The 22,114-nt window shown below is 36.6% G+C and overlaps 1 protein-coding gene across 1 annotated transcript in view; it reads right to left on the reverse strand.

The window, feature by feature from the left end:
* LOC145683197 (uncharacterized) overlaps positions 1–22,114 on the reverse strand; it is a 101,395-nt gene that overhangs the window by 28,314 nt on the left and 50,967 nt on the right. The window lies entirely within an intron of this gene.

Here is a 22,114-nt window from a genome sequence, read left to right on the forward strand (position 1 = left end):
GGCAACATTCACAACGGAAGCCGAAGTAGTAAAGCAAAGAATGTTGCAACATGCAATTACCATTTTTTTCTTTCTTTTAGTATAATCTGAGAACTGCTGATCTTGTATTTGCAGTTGCACTATTACCTCACGATTACTTAACGCTCATGACCCTGAGTGCAGCGTTATGTAGATCGCGTTACTATCAGATATGGCGGATATGCTCACTTAAAGATATTTTTATTCTTTACTTAATTTTCAGAGAAACTACTTACTCGCTCTGAATGAAGTCCAAAGAAATACAACACTATAGCCAGAATTTCTACTTAAGATACATCCCGGCATTTATTTCACGTGCTTACGAAAAATTCAATTAGAATGATGGCATAGTAATAAAGGCATAAGTATTCAGCTACGGTTCGTATGCCATTTGCTGTACATAAAGAGGTTTTCAAACTCTACGATCTTGAGTTCGTTTCTTCTTTTCTTTTAAGATCTGTTTTAATATCATCCCTATCTTCCTCCTTTTCATCATTTCTTTACATCATGCTTCTGTTTTACTATCATCTTTATCCTTCTCCGATTCATCACGAACTTCGACCATGCTTTTCTTATATTCATCAGAATATTATTTCTTCTCAATGTTCTGACTACTTTTTTTCCCCATCTTTTCAATTAGTTCCAATATGCTTTTCCTCTAAGTATTCCTAAGTCTTTCTCATTGTTAAGAAATTTGATTTGGCAAACCTCCTTTATATATTAATTCTGCTTGTCACATGAATAAGACAGTGCCTGAAATTAGGAATGAATTTCGTTGACGAAGGTGGCATTGAAACTGACAGTGGAATAGAAATAAACTATTTCCGGTTTTAATGTTTATCACCATAGAGCAAAAGCGGTAATAGATACCGAGAAACGGTTTATCTCCATCCTTAACTGTCTATTCAAAAATGAACAGGCAGAAATCTAACCACTTCCGGTTTTAATGTTGATCACTATAGAGTAAATATAGTAATAGATACTGTGAACCGCTTTTCTGCAATCAATTAAGTGTCCCAATAATATATTTTATTTACTACCACTTCCGGTTAAGATACTGAGAAAATATCACGCCATATGAACCAAACTTTCTCATGTGGTATACACATGGCACTGCTATTTGTTTTTTTAATTTTTTTTAAAATTCAATTTAGGTAAGTTTCTCCACTCTTCTCGTGTTCACATCTTTCTCTTCTCCCCATAATTCTTTCGTTAATGCCCACTTTTCTGCAGTGTGTAGTACAATGATCAACAGGAAACAATTATACGGCTTTTGTGCAATTGGTTATCTAATTACCAACACGTGTTTGTGTGTGTGTGACATAAGTGGTTTAATGGTAAAATACTCTGATGCAAAGGATCCCTGGTTTAATCTCACGTCATATGAGTTTGCACTGTCCCCTTTTTTGCTCTCACATTCTCATTCCATGAATTATATCATTATAATCCCAAACTTAATATGATTAGCGTACACGTATTTGCCGCGAGAAATCCGGGCTCATTCCCCAATAGAGCTCCTGTAGTTTGGGGCTCACGTTAAACTGTCATGTACGCATTCATATAGCCTCATTGCTGAAAGGCTAACCAACCAAATTTTCTTTTCAAAATGAATTATGACATGTACTTGTAAAATTAATAATAGGGTGAATAATTCTTAAAGTTTAACGAGGGTTTTCTATATTAAGGATAAAAGGAACAAATCATATGAATCCAGGCTCGTATCCAGGGGGATCTAGGGGGGTCGGGCCCTCCTAAATTTTTGCTAGCCCCCCAAAATTTTCATGGTAGGCTTGCAAATGAACTATAATATGGTTGGATCGGGGCCCCCTAACTTCACCCGGGCCTTCCCTACATTTTTGGGTTAGTTACCAGCTTGTATGAATCCCCACTGGAAGTTCGTTGAAAAAAAATGAAATGAAATCTTTGAGTTTTACGTCCTACGGTTATGCCGGTTAGGCTAAAGAAGACGGTGATGATGAGTAATGAATGAAATGGTAGAATAAAGAAAGTGGGAGGAAACGGGAGAACCCCGAGAAAACCCACGCACACGGTGTTTGTCCACCACAAAGTTCACGTAGCGGGGGCTCGGATCGAACCCGGGACCCCAAGCACTAGAGGTGAACGCTCTACCACTGAGCCACCACGGCCCCGGAAGTTCGTTTGAATATTAATAAATCTTATTACTAAAACATCCAGGCATTACTAGCCTACGAAGAAGCAAACAGAATAATCGTGGCATTTCTGGTAGTACTTTGTATTTTGATCTGCAGAAAACACCAAGCTTCATAAAAAGAATACAGTGTTCAGATACAAGAATACGTAACTAATAAATGCAACGTTGAGAAACAAATTTAAAAGTAATGGGGTGAACTGAAAGGGGCAGGGGAGCATACAGGAAGGTTATGTTGTTACGTGAATATAGATGATAGCTGTACAAGAGTCGAATGGGCTCAACTTTTCCGTATCAAAGGTCGTAAACTTTATCTACTTCAAGTGATATTTTCTTACGTAACAAGTTCCTTTTTCAAGAAAACATGTTTATACAAAAAACTTGCTGAGACCCACTTTAAAATGCAGAAACTAATATAATTAATGTTTTCGACGCTGCCATGGCACGGGGCGGATTCAACGAGGATCATAGCCCCTTTTTGCTAGGGCTTCATATTTAAATTTAACCCATCGCACTTGATGGACTTACACTTGTCCCCCCATTTCACTGAACCCTAGATCCAACACTCTCTATAGATATAGCTCCTTAAACTACTTTTTTTTTAATTGACAAGTTTCATGTAAACCAAAAATGCTGTATAGGGTGTTTCAATCGATTTGAATAGTTTTAAGTTCTTATTGTTATATTAATTGTGGAAATTACTTAAAATTTTACTCGTAAATACTACAACTTTCCAAATATTAGCGGTAATATATTATATACAGTAACTGACAAATGCTCTATGTGAGATCCCTTTGCTATCCTACACACATCAGTTCTGTAATCTAATTCTTCATATATCATTTTCATTAACAGTTTACCCGGGGCGGATACAGGACCGACTTCTGGGGGGGGGGGCGGGTTGTCATACTACTACTTTTAAGGACTCCAAACTTTGGGATGGGTTTTATTTATATATATAAAATAAGAAAGTTTCCTCTTCTGGGGGGGCGATTGCCCCCATCGCCCCCCCTGGATCCGCCCCTGCAGTTTACACTGCAGCAGTAACGCGATCTTACAGTTCACGCATATCTTGAGGTGAAGGTGGTTCGTACACAGTGTCTTTGACAGTATATAAGGAACCGCGTTCCTTTTTCAAGAAAATGTTATATTCAAATGAATCATATCTCCCACTCATCTAGTTTTGTATCTCTATTTTGCAATGACGTATCTCTTGTTGTCATTGTTCTGGCCGACCAAACGCCTGTACTTCAGTTATAATGTAATTCCTTAGGCCGAAGTTTGTCATCTTTCAAATGACACAGACTCTGAAACTGTCTTATAGTTTTGAGTGAACAACTGGGAATCAAACCCACGACTATTCGAGCAAAGTACTTCAAATTAACCATTCACTATACACTGGAGTCCTTACCACTTTACCAAACGTACACTGTCCTTTATTTCCAGTGTGTTCTTTTTCCAGCCTTCTGAGACACCCTTCTTAAATATGTAAATTATGTTATTCAACCCTCTCTAAGAACTTGGCAACCCTGCTGACAGAAACCGAAACGAAACTCCTTGGAAAATGTCCTTGATGCTGCGATATTATGCATGTGTGATGATGATGAGGGGGTCACTTGGGTCGCAAGTCTCAAAACAAGTTCTGATTTGACGGTCAACTGTCAAGAAAACGAGTTGAAGTTCCTATCCGCTTTCCACCAGCCAATGACGTCAATGCATTGTAAACTAAAATGAAAAGAAATTAAGTCTAACGAACTTTTTTTTTCTTTCTTTCTTTGCTTCATACTACTCACAAACAAATGCTATGACATATATGCATATGCATACAATTCATATGAAGACACTTTTACCTCTTTCCGTCACGCCCTGCTGCACTTTGATTTCTGTTTAGAAGGAAATCTAAAATCGCATTCTGACAAAGATCTATGTGAAGTGCCAATGTACGGAACAATTCGATGCTAATATATGATTCTGATAAAAACAATCCACTGATCTACAATGCCCCTAACGTCCATATTGACCTTTCAACCCTCTGTAATGAAAAACAGAACTAAACTTTTAAGAGAACAGAATTTAAAATGTAGAAAAAGAAAAAAAATGTATATAGCTTATTTAGTCTATTTACTGTGCAGTTCGTGACTTGCATTTTCTCATACACAAAAATAAAAAAAGCAAGAAATTTGATCTCAGTAACTTTAAAATACATTTATTTTTATTTATTTATATATTGTGAAGGTTGTGGTTCGGTGACGTTATACGAAGTCAAAAATGTTTTATATCAAGGGAGTATTAGCGCAATACCTGCTTCTGTACAACACCTGTATAATGAGAGTGTTAAGTCGACAGTGTTACCTCCCATTCTATAGCACTGAACTACTGTGATTTGCCATACACCTTACTGAACTTAATAATAACAATAACACTGTAGTGGACAAACACAATATACGTGGGTTTCTCGGGGTTCTCCCGTTTCCTCCCACTCTCTTCAATCCACAATTTCATTCATTTCTCATCATCACCGTCCCCTCTAGCCTACACGGCATGACAGTGGGTGGTCTCCCATTCGTATGAAATGGCGTATTTCAGTTTAACGTCTCACGATTATAGCCGTTAGTCTAAGGAAGATTATGATTGAGGCAAGTGTATGATGATTGAAGAATTGGTGGAATGAGATGTGGGAGGAAATGTGTTTACGATGTGGGAGAAAACCTACGGACACGATCTTTATCCACAACAAACCTCCCATCCCTAGTCCTGTTTTCCTAGAATAACGTAAGTTGGCTAGATTGTGTAAAACATTCAGAGATGGACCTAAAAAGAATATACGTCTAAAATACGTCGAACAGACTTGTTTACAAATTAATATTATAAGTATAAAGCAATGTTTCCCAACCTTTTTTGAAGTGAGGACTGCTTTTATTAGTTAGAATGTTTTACGAGCTACACTACTTGTCTAATTTAAAAGCAAATTTATCATTTCTCAAAATATTTTTAGCATAGGATAACAGCAGTAAAATTATTGTTTTAACAAAAATTAAAATTCTATTTATTTTATATTAGTGTTAATACAAGAGAACACATTTTACTTTTTTTTAGATACTACATAGAGTAATACCTTTTAGAGAGTACAGAATTTAGGATTTAGATTGCTGGGCTCTCGGTATCTTATGGCAATTTAGCCCGTCAGGTTTGAGGGATGACGTCCCTCGGCGAGCACACAATCCGGGGAAAGGGAAGGAAGAAAGGATTGTGGAAGTCAAGGAAGTTAGGTACCACCACGGCATTTGCCTGGTGTGAATGAGAAAAACCTCATCCAAGGTGGCTGGCCTGAAAAAGCTGTTACACTTTTTCGACCGAGTGCCCCCACCGGGAATCGACCCCAGGACCGCTCGCGGCGAAGGCGAGAGCGTTAGCGACTACGCTACGCGGGGCCACTTAGAGAGTACAACAGACTAATACATTTCATAAAAGAGTACTCACAGAGACCGTATTCTCAATTACATTAAGTGTAGTGTTTGATACCAAAGTCACTTGATTTTTTTACTAATCATAAAAAAGAACTGGAAGCTTTCTAAATGTGGGTGTGGAGAAAAATAGAGGCAATTAGCTGGGAAGAGAGAAAAATGAATAAGAGGGTCATAAAGATAATGGAGGAGAAAGGAATAATTCTACATATTATTGAAAGAAGACAAACTGGTTGGTATATCGGCTAAGGAGGAACTGTATCACGTGAGGTGTGCTAAAGGGTATGGTGGCAGGAAAGAAAGGGAGGGGTTAAGGAGATTGCAACTGATGGACGACATTAAAACAGAAAAATCGTACCTGGAGATGAAGAGGCTAGCTGAATTACGTGGAGCATGAAGCTTCTCAGCTGCGGAAAGTGATCTATAATGAAGATGGTGAATGTCCAATCTAAGAGAACCACAAGGACAGACCTCGAAAACTACTTATAGTCCACAGATCACGGTTGGAGAAACACTGGTTTAAATAGTTTGAAGTATCCGTTCACCACAACATCAACGAAGTTATCTACTCTGTTCCAATCATTCTGACCACTGTTTCTATTATTTTCGTAAAATCAAACTGTATTGCTCTTTCATCTTCAGGATCCATCCAAAGGTCCCTTTCTATAAGTTTTTTTCATTAGCATTTTTTGTACAGTCGGGAGCAAAAGTGTGTGTATACCTCTATGATTTCCTAATTGCTTTATGTTCGCTGATAAAGTGAAATGGGAATGATTAATGATTACAGTGAAATGAATAATATTATTTGAAAAAATATGTGCGTGCTACTATATGCAAATTATAATTAATGGTAAGACAAACACTGACATTTATATTTAACAAACCTCAAGTGAGTGTGTAGTGGGACGAAACTTTGTTTGGCTATCTAGCAGGTTAGTTGGAACAAATAACAATTAATCCATTTTAGACAACGTCCAAACATTTTTACAAAAACCGGAGTTCCATTTTCATTGAACTTTTCTTAAGTGTTGAAAGACCATTTTCCATTTAAACTAATCACGAATTGGAGATTCTAATTAGCACGTTCAAAGGAATACAAGCCTTATAGACAGGTTCCACACGATTTAGTTGCTCCTAATTCTTTAAATCATTAGTACAAGTTCGACATTTTAAAAAATATTTTCGTTACGTTTACATTCTTTCTACTATATTTCAGTCTTTATCCTCAAACAATGTGAGCTAAAGATCAGTAGCTAGGATGGCTGCGTGTTAAAAACGGTCGTTCCTCACCTGCCCGTAAGGCTGTATTTTCAGTGGAACTCCAAAAGTACATTGTTACGAAATCGTAAAGGAAAAATCGACATAAAGTGTGTGTGTGGGGGGGGGGGGATGATTCTCACATCTGCAGTGATTCTAACATCAGACACAGATTCATATTCCCTAACATTTGTTGTCTGAAGAAGACATTGTGATATGTAAGAAAAGCCATTTTCGTACAAAGAGGCAGGAGATTTTTTTTTTCTAAAATTATAACAAAAATCTTTAATATATAGGTTTGGATCTGATCGCTACATCTAGTAAGTATTTCAGAATTAAAAAGTGTTCTTACCCTCCAGGCACGCACCGAAAAAAAATTGATAGGAGTAGTCCAAACTTGGGGGGGGGGAACCAATACTGCAAGCCACTACGTATACGCGTATGTATGTAGTATTGAACGGATATTATTCTCCACCCGAAAGACAGTACGTAATTATAAAATACTTAAACCTATATTTTCATTTTAAAAAAAGTATATACAACTAGATTGTTTTTATAAAAACAGTACAGATGAGGTGTAAGATCAAATTTTCATGCTACATCAATCATTTTCCTGTTAAACAAATACAGTGTTATTGAGAAAGTGTACAAATGTATGGAGTTAGGACGTTTAACTCGGGGTAAGTACAGACCCTATGGATACGCCCCTGTTACCCTCCAATTTCTTTCCTGATTACTGTCTTCTATATAGAGTTATCTTTTGCAAATTAAGACTTAGGCTATTTGAGAAAGCTTTATCCCATGTAGCGAACGCGGCCAAGGTGGCTATTCAGTAATTTTACTTTCACCAGAGTTGTAAATCATACTGTGAGCCAGTCAGAGTTTCCGAGTCTTTTCGCCAGGTCCAGATGTGTAATAGCAGAGTTCCAATACTCTGCACAAACTATCTTCCAAGCAGCTGTTTCTTGCTACAATCCCTTTGCCTGGCAACACATCTTTCCGTTTTTTCCTTCCTTTTGAAATCTTTTAAACAGCAGGCGGTCTATTGTTCCGAAATGCACCAAATACGCTCGAGCTGACGTTTTCTCCGCGTTTTTATTGTTTTCGCGTTTGTGATTAGCCATCTACATTTAAATACATGGTCAGCGTATTCCAAGCGTACGCATGAGCAATAATTACGTTTTGCGATCGCCTCGAATAGCCGGGTACTAAAAGGCTTTCAGGATCAGTTTATAGCTGACTGTGAGTGGAAAACGTAAGTGTTTTGTTTTTGTGTGACTGCTCCCGACAGAGAAGTGTACACAAACTGATTTTAGGCTCAGATTGCACCCATGAGCTTTCTTTGAAGGAACTTTTCATTCGAAATTGAATAATGATTTTTTTTTTTTTTTTTAAGAACGATAAACTGGATAAAATTTTCTTGGTTCTATCACATCAAATTACCTTGGTTCTTTCACGATCAACTACGCTCTCCTCTACTGCTTTTATTGGGAGGAAGGAGATTAGGTAGGTTTGGGGTGGATTGCGCCGAAGCACTTGGGGTGGATGAGCAAAGCTCGTTCCCGGATTCGACACCAGGTAGGGTGCTCACCACGGAACAAGCCAGGGTAGTGCTTCGCATTCCACTTTAAAAGTAGGTGCCGCCTCATATAATCTGGACGCTGAGCCCCCTCGTGGCTAAGCATTAAGCGTGAGAGTCCTGAGTTCAATTCCCGGTGGGAGCTCATGTAGTTCGGATTCCACGTAACGCTGTAGGTCCACGTCTCATACAGCCTCACTGCTTAAATGGACGATAAACCAAAATCTAAATCAAATGTCGATGCTGACAAAAAGAGGGCGATGAATTGCAATCATTCGTTCCCTCAAAAATTTCATTTCATTTTCATTTCATTTTACAACTCCATAACGTGAAAATAGTGCTCCTATTTAGGGAAATGTCTCCGATGTGTGTTTGTCGCTAGTTCTGGTGAGAGCATGACGCTGCATCGTGAGGTGCTATTCGATGTACTGATCACATATCAGTGAACTACAACTTGCCCGGTAGATCACAGACAGGGCCGGATCCAGGATTTTCTGAGGGGGTGCACCATTAACTACCAGTACATTTGAATAAAATGTAAAATTTTTAAAACCCTTTTAGGCATCTGTGGTGTGTATTAGGAATTGACTTTAAACTATTGCTTTTACAAAAATCCGCTTTCTTTTAAGCTCGAAACGGAAACATGACATGAAATTTTCGGAAGGTATTGCTATTTTCACTGCCAGCTTTTCACTTTAGATAGTGTATATTCACAACGAAGGGGGGATGCACGTGCTCCAGTGCACCCCCCTAAATCCGGCCCTGATCATAGATGTAATTTAATTTTAACATTACGAAAATTGCATGACCTCTTTTTATCATGTTTATTTGGCTGTTCACCAACACAAAACTAATAACAAAACGCGTTTAAAGAATAATTTTATTAGAAAAAAAAAAAAGACTTGTGACTTTAGACTTCAAGCCAGCGTTATTTATGCTGATGTCGATTACGTTATCGCGTTTATCAGTATGTGATAATTACATAATTAGTGATATTCGAATTGATGTTTAAAACTGCTGTAACAATACGGATTTATAAAAGCGCTAAAAGCCTATGAAAAGCTTTGCATTCTTTTAACAAATTGTATAAATTCTTCACTGGTATTTATAGAAAGTGAAACCAGTTCTGCTGTATGAACCTAATTACCGATATTTATCGCACAGACTATTATTCAATATGCTAGTCAACGAAGTGTTCTAAGATATACACGAGTGAGCGTAGCGTAGTGCGGGATAATCGAGGTGTCATTAGTGATAGGTTGACGATCGTGAGATGGAACTAGGGGTGCCTACTGGAAGGTTTTAAGGGTGCAGGTTGTACTTGGATTATTTGGAGGAAAGGATGGTAAATTTGGATGAGAAAGGTAAAACTTGGGAGAAGGGTCGTACATTTGGAGTACACAGCATTTGCGTTTGGGTGTTCTTTTGCCTCAAAAATCTTCCTTCGTAAAATATGTGCAATATTGTAATATAAATACTTAAAGGAAAATAAAGATATGAAATTTCAAACAGTTAATAGGCAGTATATATGCGTGTATTTTACAAGTAGCTTACAGAGTACACAGGCTATATACTTTAGTTGACCTCCAGGCGGTTTCCACTTGTTCGTATTCCGCATGTCTCATGATACACAACTCAGTAAACTTTGCTTTTGTCTCTCATAATCAACACACGTATTAACACGTTAGCCTGCAAAATATCACGGAGTCGTTCAAAAGAAGCTACAGATAAGAAGTCAGAACGTAAAATCTTGGGTTTAAGTTGATGCAATGAGGTTTTATTTTCTTAGCTCTACCAGGTAAATGCTGGGACAATACCTTTCTTTCTTTCTTTTCATTGTTATGCTATCAGTGCCAGATCACGATTAGTGCAGCTATGCGTGAAAGGCAGTCGATAAAGAAATAATTCAATTAAAAAGGCCTACATAAGACCATATTAAGGTAGCTGGGATAGAAATAATGTAACTAAAAATGTAAGCCAAATAGTTAAATGACTACTGACTACTATACTCTACAGTCGACGAGAACTATCTTGGCAGTGACGTCAACGCTCTCAGTTGCAAGGCTACCAACTTACGCTATTCACAAATAGTGCTTAGATGGCGCACTGAACGCTTCGCACGTCACGTTCGTAACTACAGTTTAAAATAATGCTGGTAGCGAACTAGAGAGAATTTAGATAACAATGTATTTGAATAATACTAGCATATATATGTGCATTGTTACGACAAAGAAAGAAAAAATAAGATTACACCCTATATTTATGTCGTCAAAAGACAATATATTTCCTTTCAAGAAACAGTTTTCTATTTCCAATAGATTTTTTTTTAAACCGAAATTCCAACTTGTGCAGTATATGTTATAATGCCCACTCAGAACCTTTGAAGTCAATGCTTTTTTTAAGTTCGCACAATAATTTATTTAAGGTGGCGACAATGCCTTCAGCATAGAGATTGTGAATTGTTCTACGAACTACTACTTCATCGAAAGAATCTAAATTTGTTTGTCTTTTCTGTGTATTTGGCCTTGCTTTACAGGGTGTTACGACGGGTTGTCCAGACTTTACTCCTTTTCTTTCACAATTCGTCACACGGATCTCTCACTGACACATGTTGCTCGGGAGGTTTCATGAACACTGTCAGATTTATTATTGTTTGCTGCAAGAAAAGTTGTAAACATTAAAAACAACGTCTCCTGCATCACAATACAACGGCTTGCTTTTCTTTAAGGTAATATCACTCATTCTTATACACAAAATTTCGAGAACGAGAATAAAACAAAGGATTGACAACTTTCACCATCACCACAGACTGTTCAGCCCTACAGAAAGAAAAAACGCGCTTGTCAGTTCATTTCATTTCGCCTTTGTTTTTTAATTTGTTTCTTTTTCCTGGAAGTGCTGTTCTTATGTTCTATTGGTAAATGTTATATTTTTCGAAGCTACATTCACTAACCCCCACGCTCTGTTTCCGCGACCAGAAAACACGTTCACATATCATCCTCTAACTCAAGGGCCGTGATAGGTAAAGACATGGGGGTTTCTTTAAAATAAACTTTGGACTTCCCTTCCCAATTCGTCCACTGCATATTTGTATCTATCTTCAATAGAACGAAAGTTTGTAGCATGTTGAAATCTGATTCTTGTTAGAACAGAATAAACATAAATGGCTATCATTTAAAATTATTTTCCACATACTTATAATATAAAACTCATATATAAAATAAACCATATTCTCAGGGATTTATTTGTAGCCAGGGAAGCCTGGGAATTTCCCCCCTTCTAAGTTTTGACTTCCCTGTCTCTAGATTTAATTCAGTCTTCCTAGCCTGGGAAGATATTTTCCCCCTTTCTTAGGCTATACATTCTGTTTTAAAGTACAATAATTCAAATTCATGTTTTAGTTGCAATTCTTTATTTTTTCAGTATGTTTATTGTCGCGAGCTGTGTTGGTCTTATTTATAGAATTGCTTCCCGAAGAAAAAAAATCTCTCAACTGGCATCACTACTTATCATTCTTAATCTGAGTAGCACAGTAATAATAATAATAATAATAATAATAAGTTCTCAGTAATCAGTGAGCAGTCATAGCAGTTGTGAATTGGTATCTTCTTCGTTGACAAGCACGTTAAAAAGATCAAAAGGAAATATATATTAGACTATATTTTACACACACACACACAAAAAAAAAAAAAGCTCCTGACGATGAGGCAAGTAATTCCAGCACATAAAGTAAGAGGCTTTGAAGATAGTGCAACGTCCTAAGTCACATCTCATCTAAGTCCTAAGAGACATCTCATCAGAAAGATGAAAATGATTCGGGACCTAGTGTTAATAATGGTAACGTTATTTCTAGCCCCAGTGACTTGCTTCCTTCTATATGTGATCAAGAACAATTTGCGAGCTGGAAAAGTAAACGACCGGGGCTAGGTGCTAAACAAAATACTAATGACATTCGCGTTGTGTCTACTACATGTGCTTCCGTTCCTAAAGTCGGTATTGATACAGTGCGTGAGTTTCCTCGGGGTTCTTGTTTCCTTCCACTTTCTTCATTCCACCATTTCATTCATTTCTCATCATCACCGTCTCCTTTAGCCTAACCGGCATAAATGTGGGACGTAAAACTTGAAGATTTCATTTCATTTCGGTATTCATACAGAAAGAAGAATAAATGTACAAAGTGTATAGTGCAACGATATTATTGCAAAAGTAGCAAAGAAACGCTTTTATCAAATCTTTGACCACGAGAAGTCTATTGTACACAAGAAATGTCCACATGTCAATATGTGAACAAAGGAATGGGGAAGAAATATAGGTTTCAATGGCAAATGCAGAAGACAGATGGAAAATTGTGAATGAAATTCGTGGTAAAAGGACAGCTACAATATTTAGGACTGCCTACGTTATTGGCCAAAATCGTCTATCGTTTACGGTGCTCCCACATCTTATTAAATTGCAAGGTATAAATTTAATAGAGCTCGGACAAGTTCTTGACTCGTATGTTACATATGCAAATATTATTGACTTTTAGCTACAGAAATCAAGGCAAACTGTCCGAGTACCTTGCGCGTTCCATTGAACCCTTCGAGCTAATGATGGATGAATCCTCCACTGTGTCTCATAAATCTGTTCTCATTGTGTATATCCGTACTGTAGTTAATCACGTATGTATCAATATATTAAATAGTTTTAGGATTATTTGAGTTACAGGCAATAACAGGCAGAGAGGTTTGTGATTCCGTGATTATGTGAACGTATGAATCTTTCCAAAACGATATTAAGGGGAAGGCTTATGGCAGTTTGTCTGTGAGCGCCAGTAACATGCAAGGCGAAATAAATGATGCTGTCTCTTTACTGCAGCGAGAATTATACACCAATTTACTCGTGTTTTACTACATGAGTCAGAAGATGGAACTGGTTGTTCACAACGTTGTTAATACAGTTTCAGATATGGTTCATTTTCAAAACTTTGTAATGTAATGTAATGTAATTGTAATGTAAACATGTTTGTAATGTAAACAATGTCCCCGTAGAACACGAGAAATCGAATTAATATCAGAAGAACTAGGTATTCTCTTCTATAATACTACTATAGTTTTTTTTATATACGGTGGTTAGGCTCTTCTTACCGTTCAGTAGAAGCATTGTGAAAGTCCTACCCTGCGCTAGTGGAACACTTTCGAGAAGCTTCTACAAATGTGCAGAGAAGCTTTCAGCAGCGTACAATATTTTCAGATCTGTACGTAAAATTCACTAAGTGGAATTTTGTTTATGAAATGTCCATGATCCGAGATGTGCTGGAACCTCTAGATGCCCTTAGCATGTTTCTACAAGAAAGGTCAGCATCCCTTTTACTGTATAGGCAATAAGCAAAATTGAAACAACTGTACGTGTACTGGAAGCGTTGCAAGAAAAGGATGGCATGTTCATGGAAGAATTACAACGTCAGTTTGGAGACACTGGTCAGTTTTGTGGAGTCCCACTTGCAAAACCCTTAGACAGTTCTCTTGAAAAGTACCAGCAAATAAGATTGCAATTCTGTCAGGGTCTAGCAGATAACATACGCTCTTGCTTTCCTAACGAAACGTTCAGTAGGGTCGAGGTTTTGCTACAATCCAAGTGGCCAGAAGAATTGTCTGCAAGAATGTTATACGGCGACAAAGAAGTAATGGAAATTTAATAATAATAATAATAATAATAATAATAATAATAATAATAATAATAATAATAATAATAATAATAATAATAATAATAATAATAATAATAAAATTTTCCTCTGGCAATACAGCCAAAATTCTGCAGCATTCCGAGAGAACCTCCTAATATTGGACCAAATCTACAAAATCTTAACATGAAATCATTGTTCTTTAAGTTTCTTCTGCATACTGTGGGTGAGGCTTTTCCAGCTTAAACTTACAGCACACTGACGCTAGAAACCGTTTATCTGTAAAACCCTCGAATCTACCAGACATTACGACTTCTTTCAATGCAGAAAAGTATGTCATTAGCTGGATAAAAAGTGGATATCATGATGCTACCGACAAATCAACTGGGAAGAAGACGGTATCCGATTTAACCCAATCTCCTATTTCTTCACTATTCTAAAGTGAGGTACGGTGTGAAAGTACTATTAATTCTACTGGTACTAAAACTTATTTATGTTATGAAGAATGACATTTAGTACCGTCTTTCTCCTTCTATTTAATAAAATTAGATTCAAGTGTATGTGCACCTATCACTGTTCCGCAAAAAGTAAACTCACTTTTGTAGTATTTATTGTTCGGGCGATGAATGTCGCCTTCAAATATCTAATGAGAATGGACTAAAGAATTACTTGTCATAACAAAACAGTTTTACGCAGGAGTGTGACACTTGTTATGACAAGTTATGCAGGTTGCAATGTAACTACAGGGCTTTTGCTGAATGCTGCACACTTGTCCTCAACAGTAGGATGAAAAGTAGCAAGGCAAGTAACGAATGTAATCTCATCTACCTAACCAAATTTTATCTAACGTCCCTACCAATATTTATCATTTTTTTTTAAATGAAAAAAGTATGAACTTGGGGACTGCCTATCAAACTAGTACCATAATTTCAAAGTAGATAGGTTTAAAAATAACGTTGTCCCAACCTGACTTTATAGTTGTTCTGTTATACGGAACACAATCTTTCATAAATATTCCCCCCTTCTACAAAATCCACAAATAAATCACTGCATATTCTTCATGAAAGTTATATAAATATAAAAGCAAAAAAAAAAAAAAATATATATATATATATATAGCATTTATGTCTCCTTGAACTTCAGTTATCGTTATACAAAGAGGACAAGTATATTTATCAAAAACGAATCTCCCATTTCGGTTCATTTACTTTCGCTTTCCTGTTGTAGAGAACAGAGCGTGCTTTTAAGTTGGTATTTGTGTTCGCGCATTTTTTCTTTCCTGGGATTGGACGTTGAGTTGAACGAAGCGTCTGCTATAACCAGTGGGATGGCATTTGAGCAAGAGCGAAGTCTACGTCACTGCCAGGATAATTCTCGGGCACTGTAGTCTGTTGATACTATCTGGTCATATAGTAAGATGCTAAATAAGTGTAAGACTGTAGTACATTTATCCAGCTTATATTATTTTTATGAAACAACATAGTTCATTTGATTGATTAATGCACTTACATAATTCATTTAAACATATTTTAGTGTGTCATTGTCAGATTTACATAGCAAAGTATATCAAAATATATGTTAATGCACTTTAGTCTTACTGTGTCTTTTTTTTTTTTTTTGTAACTTTTCCACACACACACACACACACACACAAAAATCATCTGTAGAACTATCACTACGTTTTTCACGTTTTGTAACATTAAATTCACGTTGTACTAACAAATGAAGGTAGTATATGAAGAGGAAGAAGTAACGGTTTTTTTTTTTTAAACGCCAATTGCAGTTAACAATGACGAGTCTATCGGAACCCATATGCTGATAGGCCAATTGTTACCCGCATCTTTCCTCCCAGTTCATGACATACCGCTGCTTTTTAATCAACAATTCGTCAACGTTGTTCTCTTCTGTATTTCAAAGTGAATTTAAGGAAGAAATTCTAACTAACTCTATGGCTTATGGAACCCGGTGGTTCAATGCCGCGTTCACAAAAGCTCTCCACCGACTTCTATCCTTAGCCAACTGGATCCAGTTTCTACTTTGTATTCCTATCTCTGCGAGATCCATCTTAATATTGTTCTCCCATTTGCGCCTAGACCTTCCTAATGGTCGTTATCCGATAGGTATTCCAGTCAAGACTTTGAAAGCGTTTCTACTCTCTTCTAACCTAGCTATATGGCCTGCCCACCTAAGCCTCCTAAACTTGATGACCTTAACAATGTTTGGTAAACCGTATAAATTATGTAGTTCCTCGTCTAATTCTAAACTTTTTACTTAGTCCTTGTCTTTTTACTTAGTCTAAACACTTATTCCTTAATGCAAACAGTATCAAAACTGTAGATTCAGATAATTCACGTTTTAGGCTTTCGACTATGAATAACTACAGGTGAGTATGAAATCTTTACGATAAAACGCATTTTAATATAAACTACATGAATAATCTATGTTGTCTCTTATTTAAATGTTCTGTCTGAAGAAAAGTTGTAACTTTTTTTAAAATCAAATTTCTCTATCTAAGCAACGAAACCGAAACAGACCCAACGGATAGCCTATAGATGCATTAATTGAGAAGTATAGGCCTACGTAAAATCTGAAAGGAGACGAAGGTAGAGGAAAATAGAGATAGATATGGCATTTAGCTCGAAGAAGAATGTAGGGTAGAGACTTACCAAGATGCTGGTAAAAGTTTAAAGGAAGTGCAACAATTTACCGTACGTCAAAATGACACTGATCTGTACAGAAAACTTTCCTTAATTACGGGAAAATAAAGTTAACGTGCGTACAGATTTTTTTTTCTGTTCATTGTAAGTTTTGCGTGTATTAACTCGCAGTAGAAATAAATACAATGATTTGACTAAAGTACGTACAGTGTATATTTACTTTATCTTGGTATATGCATTATATATATATATATATATATATATATATATATATATTGCATAGGTCTACTTTCGTTAACCGGAAATCTATTTTAACGGAAATTTTTGCGAGTCACGTTCGCTGCGGCTAAAGACAGTTTTACTGTTAGTTTCTAGTCCGAAATGCATCTTCTTTTCCATTACAGAATGATTGCAAATACATTATGCGGCATAGATATGTTCCAAATAGTGTATCAGTTTAGTTTGCCGCCTTAGGAAACTACTTGTAAAATAATAATGTATGTACGTATTCGACTGCCATGTCGAAGCCACGTGGCTAGGGAAAGAAAAAAAAATAAGTGTAGCCGGAGTGGAGCATAAGATCTCCTTCGTTATCAAATGGAAGGAAAACTTACGTGAAATAATACGTAACATGTCCTTGGATTACTTAACAGTTCCTTAATGTAAACAGTGATGCCAAATGCTGCCGCCTTTCCAAAAATATAACTAACGACGAAAGATTGCAGTATGTCTTTCTAGGCGTTATTTACGGATGGAAGTTTGCCACTGGCTTTTCCTGTTTTATCAGCCAAATAATGTATCTGTTAGCCTAGGTCAAATACTGTTACCTTTTACAAGGAGGAAATTTTAAAGTATCTATAAATACATATAGCGAATACAAGGACTTAACATCTTGACAAATGTTAGGAAATTGTTATGGGATGTACTAAAAATAGTTAATGATGTTAACTTAATGTATATGAAGAGAAAGGGACTTTGAATGTTGCAAGTGGAAGTCCTTTATAATTTGAGGAAGGTGGCAACTATTTCTAAGTCGTGAGCACAAATTACGCATAGAGAAGATGTTTCAACGTGCAACGTTACTTTTCTCATTTGACATTATCCTTTAAGACCTACCCTACCATTGGCGGTCTCAGGATTCTGAAGCAGTGTGTGTACAACGTATCATTATCAAGAGTCGACAGCATAGTTTGGATTCCACGCAGGGGCGTCATTTGGAGAAGACAGGGGCCAATTACCTCACACCCTGGGTTTAAAAAATATATACCTTTTAATCAATTACCCACTAATATACTAATAAAAAATACCATCTGTTTCGCTGACAACGTAGTATCTATATATATAATCAGTGGTGTTTTTGAGGATGGGCTACCGGTCTTAAGCCCCCCTCCCAAGATGTTTACTATTTTATAGTAAATAAAATATCTTGCAGAATTTTCACATTTCCAGGAAATAAAATTAGCAAAGCTCCCCAAAAACGAAATCGTAAATACGCCACTGTATATAATGTATCATACCTCTCACAATAGATGTCTAAAAACTTTCTAAACACTGCCATTTGGAACTTGAACTTAGAAGTCCGTTAAAAGACTTGTTTTGATTTGCGTTGTTCACGTAACACAGTTTCCGTTTAGTGAAGGAAATTTAACACGTTTTTCGTCCCTGTGTTTAAGGGATCATGAAACATTTCCGCTTTAAGGGTCTTCACTACAGCGAAATTAAACTACCGTTAATCTTAAGAGTTTTTTTCTGTAATATCTTCAAAACAAATAAAAATATTCAAAAAGCAGAAACGTAGAAGCATGTATTAATTCGTAGCAGGTAAATAATGTAACTGAATAAGGTACGAACAGCATCTTATTTTATCTTAGTATTTCAGTGGTTTACTTTTTCTTAGATATAAGTTTACCTTCGTTAAACGAAAACCTATCTTTAACGGTTTTTTTTTTTTTGCGAATCATTTTAGATTTCGTTATATTTTACTGTATACATATTAATTTGATATCAACAGCTCATCAATTATTTCATTGCCTTAAAATGTGCTATTTATTCAATAATGAGAAAATAATAAAGAAATCATTCCTGAACTACGAAAAGGAATCAACACTTACGTCAAATCAATACAACAATAATAGTATTAGAAAATTACAAAGAATGACTTGTTTATTTCAAAACATTTTCTTGACAGCAAAATTGGATTTTTACTTTCTTCGGTTACTTTTTTTGGTTTATCATCTTCAAAAGAGAAAAAAATATATTCAGGGACATTTCTTGTTGGGAACAAGAACAAAAACTAAAGGAAGACCCTGAATACAGAATCTTTTTTTTTTTTTTTTTAATGATCACCGCCAACCCTGAGTGGAGAAAACAACAATGACAGCTTACCTAAAATATCTATCGACCTTGTTGGAGGCATTTCCATAGTTGACAAACAGTGAAGTTAGTTCGGAGAAACATTCCTCAACAATAAGGGAGTTCTAAAACTAAAGTTTTTGAGATGTAAAATAAGAAATACTACCACACTCCAGAATATGAACGTCGGTCTACAAACTGACTGTATTAGCTTATTTTGCTGGTAAAAAATAAGTTAGTAATAACAAAAAATAAAAAAAAGAAAATGAAATGAAATGAAATCTTTGAGTTTTACGTCCCACGGTTATGCCGGTTAGGCTAAAGGAGACGGTGATAATGAGAGATGAGGGAAATGGTGGAATGAAGAAAGTGGGAGGAAACGGGAGAACCCCAAGAAAACCCACGAGCACGGTGTTTGTCCACCACAAAGTTCACTTGGCGGGGGCTGGGATCGAACCCGGGACCCCAAGCACCAGAGGTGAACGCTCTACCACTGAGGCACCGCGCCCCATAAAAAAAAGAAAACATCATATTTTTATACATGTACGGGTCTTTCTTTCTCTTATAATTTCCTGCTCCAGATTTATCAATAGTTTATCCTTAGTGGTTAGCTAACCCACAAAGCAACTAATCAAAATGGGTTGCAGCACTCTGCAGGGAACTCCGAGAAAGGAAACAGTAGGCAGTATCGTATATGGATTGTAACGGTGTTTTTAGAAATGAAAAAAGAACTAATACTTTATAAGTACCACGATTATGCCGTTTGGGCTAAAAGAGACGTACAATCAATGAAAAAGAATGGTCTTAAAGGAACTGGTGGAATGAGAATGGAAAAGGAAACGGAAGAATCTCTAGGAAATCCACGGTTACGATGCTGTCAACCATTATTTCATATAGCTGGGGATAGAACCAAAGACCAGAAGTGAGCGCTGTACCATTGAGCTACCCAGCTCCTCGAAATTTTTAAAATCGTACGTAATGCAGCTTTGTTATTTGGGGCAAAAAAAAAGATAAATGACATACATATCGCCCATATACTGAGCGAGATTCGACCCAAATCAGACAGGTTTTGTTCTCGCCAACCTATAAGAATTCTTCAGATCTGCAGACTATGCTAATGGGAATGAAGAAAATTAATAATACAATACAAAATTCCCAGGACTTACATCCTGCGATTTGCAGGTTTTGGGTACCCCTCCCTTCTCTCGTTTGTTCGAAAAATAGCCTAGGTAAACAGCTAGCTCGCTTCGTGACCCAGACTTAACGGATTCGAATCCCGCAGTCAGGCCATCTCTTTGAGCTGCATCCTGAGTTTAAAATGCGAATGTTAAAATGGTCCCTTTACACATTACCTCTAGCTGAATTGCTCAGGAATTTCTCTCCTTTGTTTTAGTCTAAAATTATTACTACAGTAGCAAAATGTTAAACTGGCGAAAACAACCGTTATCACACGCAGTTCTGGGTTCAATTCCCTATGCAGTACATTTCCGGTACTGACTCAGAATCGCGAACTACTAGAAGAGAAATTTTGAATTGCAAACCAGCGAATTTCTACTTCCGTATACAGAGAGTAAAAGAAGTAAACAGTAATATGTTATGAGTGAGGTCAACTCAGGAATGCAAATAACCACTCGCCCGGGGCGACTTTTGTCGACAGAACCAAATTTCCTTAACATGCGAATGTCGACTATAGTCGACGAGTTAAAATTTGTTTGTCCGTATCTTGGCTTTGTCGCGAGTAGTCGCCAAAGTTGTACCGTTCATTTTTGTTTGTGTTATATTGTTTTCGATAAACAATAGAAATCACACAGAAAACCTTTGGCGACTACAATCGACAAAACCAAGATACAGACAAATTTTAACACGTCGACTATAATCGACATTCGCAGGTTACGGAAATTTTTTTCCGTCGCCTTCCACAGTGAAAGGGTTAATATCATACCGAAGGTAAGTAAATGATTTGTATTGTGGGATGTGGACTAGTAGTTTTTTACTTGGGCTAGTAAAATTTTGTTGCTTATTTACATCCTGGATTAGTAGATGGGAGTGCACGCAATAAAGGTTTACAGTCCCCTAAGGAGTGTCTGAAAATTTTAGAATTAAAAATCATGAAGAATTTAATAATAATTAGATAAAATCGTGACAAATTGTACCAGTCAATACCTCCAGCGGTAGCAATAATACTCAGTGCTATATAGAGTCATTATAAAAACTAATTGGTTTCACTATAATAAAAATATCAAATAAGTGATGTCCTGGATGTCCACTAAAATGTGTCGTCATTCAGAAAAGGTTGAGAACCACTGTTCTATGTGATCCATGCGGTGGTGTACAGAGAATTTCGTCAAGAGGGATGCAAGCTTCAGCTTCATATAATTTCAGATGTTTGTATATATGCTCTTAATTTACTATTGTAAATGCTTATTTGCGCAAGCTGTCTTGCTCAAGGGATGTTAAAACCCAGAACCCCTCCTTGGCTAATCCAATGGATTTGTGCTGAACAAGTACATTCATTTCTGGACAAATAATACTGATACGCAGTGGCGTATTTACGATTTTGTTTCGGAGAGGGGTTTGCTAACTTTTATTTCTGGAAATGTGAAAATTGTGCAAGATACTTCATTTACTTTAAAATAGTAAATAAAATTTCGGAGGGTTTTAAGCTTGGAAATCCTCTTTAAATATGCCACTGCCGATACATACTATTGTGTTGGCTACGAAAGGTATGAGAAATTTTGTTTCATATACCGAAATTTTACACTTTCAAAAGCGAAAATATAGTGTCATTTACTATGCTGGTAATACCAAAAGAATCAAGCTGCGATATTGCTCTATCAACCAAATGCCAGGAAACGGTGCTAGAGAATAAAATGACTAACCACGTTCCTATTCTGTTTGAAGAATAAAACATATGAATCGCGTCTTATACATCTAATATTACTGTATTTCCTTTTT

The sequence above is a fragment of the Thermobia domestica genome, chromosome 1 (assembly GCF_964235325.1).
Source record: "Thermobia domestica chromosome 1, izTheDome1.hap1.1, whole genome shotgun sequence".
NCBI lineage: Eukaryota > Metazoa > Arthropoda > Insecta > Zygentoma > Lepismatidae > Thermobia > Thermobia domestica.